Genomic DNA, 9,566 nt, shown 5'->3' with positions numbered 1-9,566 from the left:
GATAAGAGGTGCTAAATCATGACTCGATAGTCAAGTTAAGAAAGAAGGTAAGATTGAGGAATAAAATAATTAAAGTTAAGTTGTGGAATGAAAAAAAGAAACAAATAGAACAGTAAGAAATGAGTTAAACAAAAGCAAACAAGATGGTCTAAGATGGCACATAAGCCTGGGTCATAAATGGAGATGGTAAGATAATGGTTATGGACCTATGGCCAATAAAGAGATAAGCAGTTGATATATGATCAACAAGGTCATTTTAAAAAAAAAAAGACTACAAAGGCTAATTGCTAAAACAACAGCATGAAAAGACTAAAATATTCCAAACTAAACTGAATGTTGCATCAAATGATCAAGAGATTTGATAAGAAAAGAGTAAAACTAAGTTCTTACCCATAGGATCATACGAGGTCTTAGAAAAAGTGGATCCACTAGCACACAGATTTGCTTACCTCTAAAATTTAAATGAATTTGAATCTAACTTATGACAGAAGCTCATAAGAAACTTGGCACACGAGATGAGCAATCGATGAGTAAATAGTATTGGTTAAAGTGCTATGGACCATTATTCAGATTATGAGGCTACATGGAAATATGAGAGAGACATGAGAAAACGACACAAATGGATGATTAAGGACTGATAGTGGGTAAAATTTCGAGGGCGAAATTTCTTTTAAAGAGGGGAGAATTGTAACGCCCTCACATTGGACACTCCTGTACAGTCTACTGTTCTAGCCTTGATGTCTGCCCAGACAGTCAAGTCGTTTGGAGCTATATCTGTGACGTCCAGAAAAGTCATAGATAAAAATAAATAACAATAATAAGAAGGAAAAATATAAATAAAGAAAACAAGCATAAAAAGTTAAGTGAGCCGAGGGTCACAGCGAAGGGTGACCACATCGGGAAGTGACTGCGAAGTCAACTGTAACCCTAAATTCGTACGGGGCATTATAACACCGCAGTCCTAGGAAAAATTGTGAAGCTAGGGGAAATGTGAAAATCACAGAAAAAGGTTGAGAATCAGATCAAATAATTAGGTCAGGGTTCCGGAAGAAACACTGAATTATTTGCAAACCGGATAAGACCGGCGAGGGGCAAATTGATCAATTCACCCCTAGAGGTGACTTATGACCTAACTGTCTAATAAAATTTGAGAAATAGAAATTTTGAAATATAGAATTAAATTAAAGAACTATGGAAAAAAGAAAGGAGAAAGAAAATAAAAATAAGATTAATGACATCATGCATGATATGATGCATGACATAATAAATTACAATTTTTATATTATGAAATTAGGGGATAATTACTACAAAAAGTGATCAATTAAAATAAAAAGAAAATTTTTCTTCTTCCTCCCAAGTTGTTGTCATCCATTCCCTCTCACTCCTCTCTCTCATTTTCCATTTTTCCACCATTGAAGCTTATTTGAAACTTCTTAAATTCCAAAATTCGACCATAAAAATTAAAGATTTCTTAGTCAAAACTTTTAATTGACCCTCAAGAAGAAGATTTGGAGCAAGAAATTAAAGAAATTTAAAAAGTTGAAGAAGATTGGAAAAGCTTCAATTAAGGTAAGTCCCTCTCTTCATTTAAATTGAAGTATACTTGTGAAAATTTAGTTAAATGAGTAGAATTAACTTAGAAAAAATTGAATAATCATGGAGGTAGGGGAGGTGTAAAATTCGACTAGCATATGTAGGATTAGGGTTTGGTGAGGTTGTTGGAATTAATGGTATATTCATGTTAAATTGAGTATGTAGATGTTAATAGGACACTTAAACTGTATGTATTAAACAAATTGTAAAATTTGCATTCTTGACCCTTATGGTTTTAGGAGAAAATTTGAGAATTTAGTAAATTGAAGCACTTTGACCTAAATGAGACTCAAAATGGTCAATTGAGACAAATTATGATGTATTTGAATGGTTAAAAGTAAAACCAAATTTGAAAAGGTAGGGGTCCAATTCTAGACAGCCTGACCTAGGTCCTTTTCAGGGACCAAAATTGTAATTCTATCACTCCAATTGGTGTGAGGCCAATTGGAGATGAAAATAGACACATAATAACACATTTTTCATGTAGAAACCATGCCCAGAAAGTGACTCTAAGTTAGTGAACAATTAGGTCAAATCCCGAACTGGCACACTGCCATTGTACAAAAATGACCAAATAAACAGTATTTGTTCATTTGGCCATAACTTAGCCTAGGCAAGTCCAAATGACCTGATTTTTGAACCATTAGAAAGCTATGACATGTTACTACAACTTTCATGAAGAACACCAACCCAAATTCTGCCCATAACCAAGTCATTTTGCCACCTAAATTTTGTTGTCCAAAACTGTCAGAGCCAAAAACCTGCCCAGAATTCTGGGTAGATACAAATCCAGCCAGCCTTAGGAAAATGGCCATAACTTGAGCTACAAAACTCTAAATGGAGTGATTCAAAAAGAGAATTAAAGATAAGACATTAAGGAACAATTTTAATGGGGAAAGTTGGTCAAATTTTGACTGTAGGTTGACCAATAGAATAGTAAATACAAGTAACTCAAAATTAAAATTTTGAGATTTAATCCTAATAGACTTTGAATTGAATTTGGCAATCAATGCCAATAAAAACATAACTCAAAATATGGTATGTGAGTATAATTAGAATTAATAAACCTATTTAGTTGGAAAAAGTCAATATTTTGACTTGAATAATGTAATAAATAGTAATCTCAAAATACAAAATTCAAAGGATACCAATTTAAGCAAAATTAAGGCTATAACTAAGTAGGCATGAAATAAATTAATGGATTTACTATGAGATATGATACTGAAACACTGTAAACTGTGTGTTTCAATTAAAAAAGAGACTAGAAAGGGATCTTCAAGAAAAATCAAAATTTGGAGTAAACTAGTCAACAAAGAGGTTTGTGCACAACTAGTGCCTTTATTGGTTATGTTTCTTCATATGTATTTTGACTAAATGATTTTATTTCTTATTGTATTATGTTTATCAAATATTGAATTTATCTCAACAATTATTGACATGTATTATGGTATGAATGAGTTTAGTTTTGGAAAATAAAATTAGTTATGATTTTATTTTATCATGAATTGAATAAAGTTAGCTTTAGAAAAATTTTGATTGAAATATACTTGATATGGGAAATGGATAAAATTTATTTTGAATTATAATGAGCATAAAAATTATTGGATATTGGAATTGACATTGAATTGAATTGTGTTATGATTTATGCTCACAAAAAGGACAAAGAGATTTATGATATTGTTTTATATCCCACTATAGATGCTTGACTAGGTTATTACCCATCTCTCTCATTTGTTGAGGAGACAATGGAGATAGCTTTATTTTGTTTTGAATACCATGGCACACACAGGCTTAGATTCTCCTCTTATTAGAGGTTAGATCTAAGTTTTTTGTTGGCCCTTTCGGAAGTTTCATTATTGTATTGTGTACTGTGCACAATAATTCGACCTCCCCAACCATAGGGAGTTAGAATCCCGATTCGACCTTCCCGACCATAGGGAGTTAGAATCGCCCCGAATATGGCCCTTTCGGATTAGTCTTACAGAGTTAGTGAGATAAAGAATGGTTTTTGAATAGTAAAGAATTGTGATTTCAATTAGGGTTTATGTATATTTGATTTTATTGAAATTAAAATTTGTTTCCATAAATTACTAGAATTACTTTAAATATTCAGTTATAATTTGATAAATTTAAATTCTTGAGCTGAGTCATTTTAACAAATAATTTATTTTATTGGCAACGAATATTTTAATTTTTGAAATTTTGATTGAATTTCAAGATTTCCAAATGCTTTGTTAAAATTTTGGTAAGGTATTGTATATCATGTTTTAAATCATGGTTGTGCACCACTGAGTTCACCACTCAGCGATAGCTTTGCATGCTGTTGTAGGTGAAAGTAAAGATAGAGCAGCCGAGTGAGATTTCCAGTAGCTGCACCTTGAAGACTCATTAGAATTAGCTTCGGGTATATTAGAGGTATACTGTAACACCCCAAAATTTTATTATTTATGAGTATTTTTGGTGTTTTAATTTTATTTGAATTTTTGGAATTTTTTTGAGATTTTTCGGATTTTAAAAATCGGGTTCGATTTTTCCGAAAATATAAACTTTGATGATTTTTAAAAATTAATTTAAAGACCACGTTGCAAAACTAAAAATATATTTGGAGTCTACGTATATTTCTGAGTTTTACGGAATTTTTTCGGAATTTTTGGACCTCGTTTTCGGTCTCGAGGCAGAGTAAAAATTCAAAATTTTGTATTTCGAATCGAACCGGCCGAATCGAACCAGACCGGATCGGATCGGTCGAATCGGACCGGTCTCTTCTCTTTTTCTTCCTCCCGCGCGCGACGCCCTCTCCTCTCTTCTCTCTCGTTTCTCTCTCCGCCCTAGCCGCCTTGCCACCGGCCCGGCCCGAGCCAGCGCCAGCCACTGCTGCGGCCACGCCCAAACGGCGGAACGCGCCGTAAACGTCCCTGCGCCGCTCGGCCAAATCCGGCCGATCCGGCCACCAATTGGGTGGTCTTGTGTCCAAAATCATCTACTCGTGAGAGCTTTCCATAGACACCAAGAACGCCGAAATCCATCGAGCGGATTGTCCGATTTTTGCTCGGGAAGATTTTAGCCCATTTCGACTTTTGGGCTAGATTTCTCGAAAACCGTGAATCCCACGAGGAAACCGAGACCACCAGCACGCTCCATTCGTCGAGAGCTTCGCAACGACATAAATTTTGAATTTTTCCGACACCGTTTTTCGGTGGGTCCCAAGGAACTTCGCAGTGTATTTTCGAGCATTAAATGAGCTTAGAAAATTCTGAAAATTTTATGTACTAACCCCCGTGTTATGGGCTTCGTGTAGGTATCCTCGATTTGCAGAAATTCGACGATTGGCCAAGGTGCAAATTTGGGCGAATGGACCGTTCTGGGAAAAGTCTCGAATTGGGCCGAGGTTTTGGCTAGCCCCATTGTCGGGCGTCGAGCGCGTCCCCGAAGTCGGAATCGGCAAAGGTAAACCCGAACCTAGTTTTTACGTAATTTTCTAGTGCTTAAATAGGATTAAAAATCCATAAAATATTCGTGGTAGCTTAGAAAATTACGATTCTTTTTGCAATAGCTTAGTAATATTGCTAAGGACCGCGGGGCAAAGTTTTATAATTTTTAGAGCTTGTTTGGGCAGTTTTTGCAAAAATGATCAATAATAAGGACTAAATTGAAATTTTGCGTATTGTGATGGATGATTGATTTGATGGGCGGGAGGGCTGTGTGATATGATTGAACTGTTGATATATGGATTGTTAATACAGAAGTTCGTTTTTAGCCGTTTTGCTGGTTGGGTAGGTCCTAGGTATAGGGGAGACTCTGCCGGATTTTCTACGACTTAGGGCGACTTGATCTTTGTCTTTGTTTGTATTGAGTCAAATTTATTAAATAGATGTAATGTAATTGTCAGGTGAGCCGGGACAGCCTTCTTCCTCCGCCCAGCCGCCACAGTAATTTATCGTCAAGTTTGTGAGTAGAATATTAATTTTAATTGTAATTTCAATATTATTATATGTTCAGCATGCCCATGCATCACTTATATGTATATATTTATATAGTTAAACTCTAGGCACGAATTATGTTGCATTCATAGCGTTAATGTGCCATGAGTGTTGTTGTGGTAATTTGGAGCGGTGTCGTGCGTTGGCGTGCGTGTGATGTGGTGTGGACTATGGATAGGGCGGGGTAGTCACGGCTTGAGTTCTTATTGGGACCCGCTTCCTTCGAGGGGTAGTCACGGCTTGAGTTCTTATTGGGACCCTCGATTTGGTTTATTAAGCGAAAGTCCGCTTGAGTTCTTCACGGCACCAGTTGGATTTAAGAGAGTGTATAGGATCGGCTCCCAATATATTATGATTGATGCTACGAGTGTGTGAGTGCTCCAAATTACCTTTTGATGCTATGATGTGAATTTATTGTTGATGTTGCATTTCATTCCACAGGTTGCATGAGTTTTAGATAGTTATAGAGATTATGGTTAAAATTGATATTTTACTCTTCGAGTCGAACGCTCACTCTGTTCAAAAATTTTTACAGCCGCGGAGGATCTTTTATTCTAGGTTAACCTGCTTTTATACTTCGCAGGTTGTTTATCGATATTTGTGTAATTTTATTTACTCCTAGAATTTCCGCATGTGTTAGCAGTAATTATTTGAATTTGGTCTGTAATATTATTATCATGTTGGACCTGTAAACTTAATATTTTAAGTCTGTTTTGATGGATTGGATGAGGGAGCTGAGCTCCCATTTATTATTATGTTGATGAGTATGTGGAGGGTGAGCTGAGCTCCCCAATGGATTGTTTATTGTGTTTACAGGTCGGGTGAGTCAAAAACTCCCCGTTGGTAAGTCCATTTTATGGCCGGACTCTGTCCGTTTGTTTTCTTGAAATTGGGCCCAAATGGGCCTCAGCATTGGGTAAATGAACAGTTAGGCTTACTACGGGCCTCGGGGGCTTTAGGCTGGCCCAGGTCCTAGTGCCGGTCCGGCCCATAGGTTGGGTCGTGACATATACCCTTGTACATTAGATTTTGATGTGTGCATGTAATTATATGTATGTAAATTGTTTGAGCAGTTGTACAAAAACTCTTGTAATATTATTTTGGTATGTAATGAAATGCAAATTATTGTAATGTTCAAACTTATTTTTGAGTTTTGTAATTAATGTAAATAATTAATTCTTTTTGTAATTTGTGAATGATAAATTATTCTTTTTTTTTAAATGAGATGCTTCGAATTGCGGTTGATTTTGAGTTGAGCTTCTTGTATGAGATTGTGTGATAAAATGGATTTATATTGGAGTTATGATTGAAAAAAAATATTGGAAGTGTATTTCTTTTCAGGTTTTGAAGAATTATTTTCTCAAAATACAGCTGGTACTCTATCGGAATTTTTGTAAAAAAATTGCGGTAGTGTTAAATATCCAAAAATTTGATTTGTGACTTAGTGTCAATTAAAAGATTTTTAATATTTATGAAAAATTTACCCCCCAGCTTAAAAATGAACAGAAATTATTTTAAAATCTCTTGTAGTATATTTAATGGGTTACCGGTAGGCGAAGTATGGTAATTCATTAGGTGTATTACGGGATCATGTTATGCCTTACAAAGGAGTAGGGTGTGACAGTCATTCCCCAACAATGTCTCAAACTGCTCTAGTTATCCCTCAATCTGGCGAGAAGGTAAATTCATTTTACCCATAGACTTTTAGAGATTTTGATATGAGGAAAAATTATGAGGCACTTGCTAAAAAGAAAATTTTAGCCATCAAGTGCATTGATGAACAAAGTCTCGGGGAGATAGGGCTTTATGACTCTGTTAGTGAATATTTGGAGAATGTAGGTTGGAGTGATTTTTCTAAAATTCAAGAACCTGCTTCTAAGGAATTGATATTTGAGTTTTTAAGCTCACTGAAATTGGATTTCCAACCTATGAACAATAACCATAGGGATACCATTTCCTTTAGGTATTTGGGTCAGGATAGGGAACTTGACACTATTCAAGTAAATGCTTTATTTGATTTTTGTAATGATGGTGAAAAAGTGATTGAGTGGTAAAGGACTATTTATGACCCCCTTCATTTTGGAAGTCAATTGCACCATATGAAAAATATTACAACCCTAGTTCTACTACACCCTCAGCTATCCAAGACCCTGCTCTTCGATACTTGCAAAGGTTCATGTCTTATACTATACTAAGCAGGGGGCACAGTAATGGAGTTGTAGGAAAAAATGATTTATTCTTTTTATGGTGCATGAAAGAGAAGAAAAAGATAAATGGTGCTTATTTTCTTTGTTCTCATATGGAATATATAGTGTCTAAGCATTCAGCTGACAGTATAGTTATTGGAGGGATGGTGACTGTGATTGCCAAATCATTTGGTTTTAACCCTAACCAATATGCTATAGCATCTATGGTTGGCCAGTCTTTTCTGGACAGGATTATCATGACTCAAATGAAAATTTATATGAAAAGAGGTGATGTTTATGTGCTGGTAAATGGGGGACATGAGGGTGAAGAGCAGTAGCAATCACAGGGTATAGGACAGTAAACTGACGCTGGTTCTTCTAGCTCTCATCCACCTACTGTTGGACAATCAGAATTATTTACTTTTCTTAAAAATTTGGAAGCTAAAATTGACAGAATGAGTGGTGCACAGCAGCCTGCCTCTGATGATAGCTCTGATATTGTGGTTGCTCTGAAAACTTTAGAAGCTAAGGTTGATGCACTTGGTTAGAAGCAAGCCAAGCTTGAGAAAAAGATTAAAAAGAAGTTTTCTTCATTCAAGAAAAAAAAGAAAATTCATGACAGAGAAATTATTGACATTTATAACAAGCTAGCAGCCTCTTTTAACTAGCTGTACAAATAGGGCCAAGACATTTTTGAAGAGATGAAGGCTATGATAGAAAGCCTGGATACTGCTTCTGAGAAATCCAATGAGCAAGCACCTGCAGCAACAAATGAGCTAGTGCAATCCACAAATGAAGAAGACCAACCATCTGTCTATTTTTAGAACTTTATTTTTGTTAGTTTCAGTTACCTTATCAAACTTTAGGTTTTAAAGTGTAAATTGGTCAGTCTGCTTTATGTTTCAACTGTTAATTTCATGGTTATTAGAACTTCTACATGTTTTATCTATTTGTAAATGGCTTAAATTTTTGTTTTCCTTTATTCTTGTTTGTTTCATGAATCTTAAGTTGGCTTGTTCCTGATTGCTGGCTGCATTGATTTATTTTGTTGTGTTACATGCATTGTCTTTATAATCCAGATTTCTATTGAATTTATCATTTTCTTTAATCTCAGTCTCTATTGGCTATTGTAATAGCATTATTGATATTGCTTTTTGATAGTCATATAACTGGATTATTGAAAATATAGCAGTTGCTCTTCTGTTAGCTATTGCAATACAGCATCTGAGGTAACTTCTAAACATTCACATGCAGCATGTTGAAACAGCTTTCCTTTAACATGCCTCATGCTAAGGGTTAAGCTATCATGTGACCTATTTTAATTGCTTCAAATTGCAAAATTTTTGAAACCCACTGAAATTTTCATGGAGCATGACATGCCCTATGTTGGTTCCCAGTGTCAGTTGATCAGCATTAAGCACAGGGTATGCCAATTTACCTTTACTTCAACAGGCCTTATGCTTTTTTATTAACATGCCTCATGCTCTAAATACTTATAATTCACATGCCTCAAGTATATATTCTGATCATTCAACACTAGGCATGTATGTTCTACATGGTAACTCTTTTCCACTCTTTCTTGGTTTATATCTCTTGAGCTATCATTAATTGATTTCATTTACATTCTTGCCACTTCAATTAAGCCAATGAGGACATTGTCTCATTTGAGTTTGGAGGAGGGCAAAATTTTTACAAAATTTTTAATCTTTTTTATTTACATTACATAAATTGCATTTTATTGCATTTCATTTATACTTAGTTACTTAGTTCACATACACCATACACTTACACCATGTAAATATATACA

Source organism: Hevea brasiliensis, chromosome 16 (assembly GCF_030052815.1).
Source record: "Hevea brasiliensis isolate MT/VB/25A 57/8 chromosome 16, ASM3005281v1, whole genome shotgun sequence".
NCBI classification, from domain to species: domain Eukaryota; kingdom Viridiplantae; phylum Streptophyta; class Magnoliopsida; order Malpighiales; family Euphorbiaceae; genus Hevea; species Hevea brasiliensis.
The sequence above is the reverse complement of the archived record's forward strand: the minus strand, read 5'-3'. Positions refer to the sequence as shown.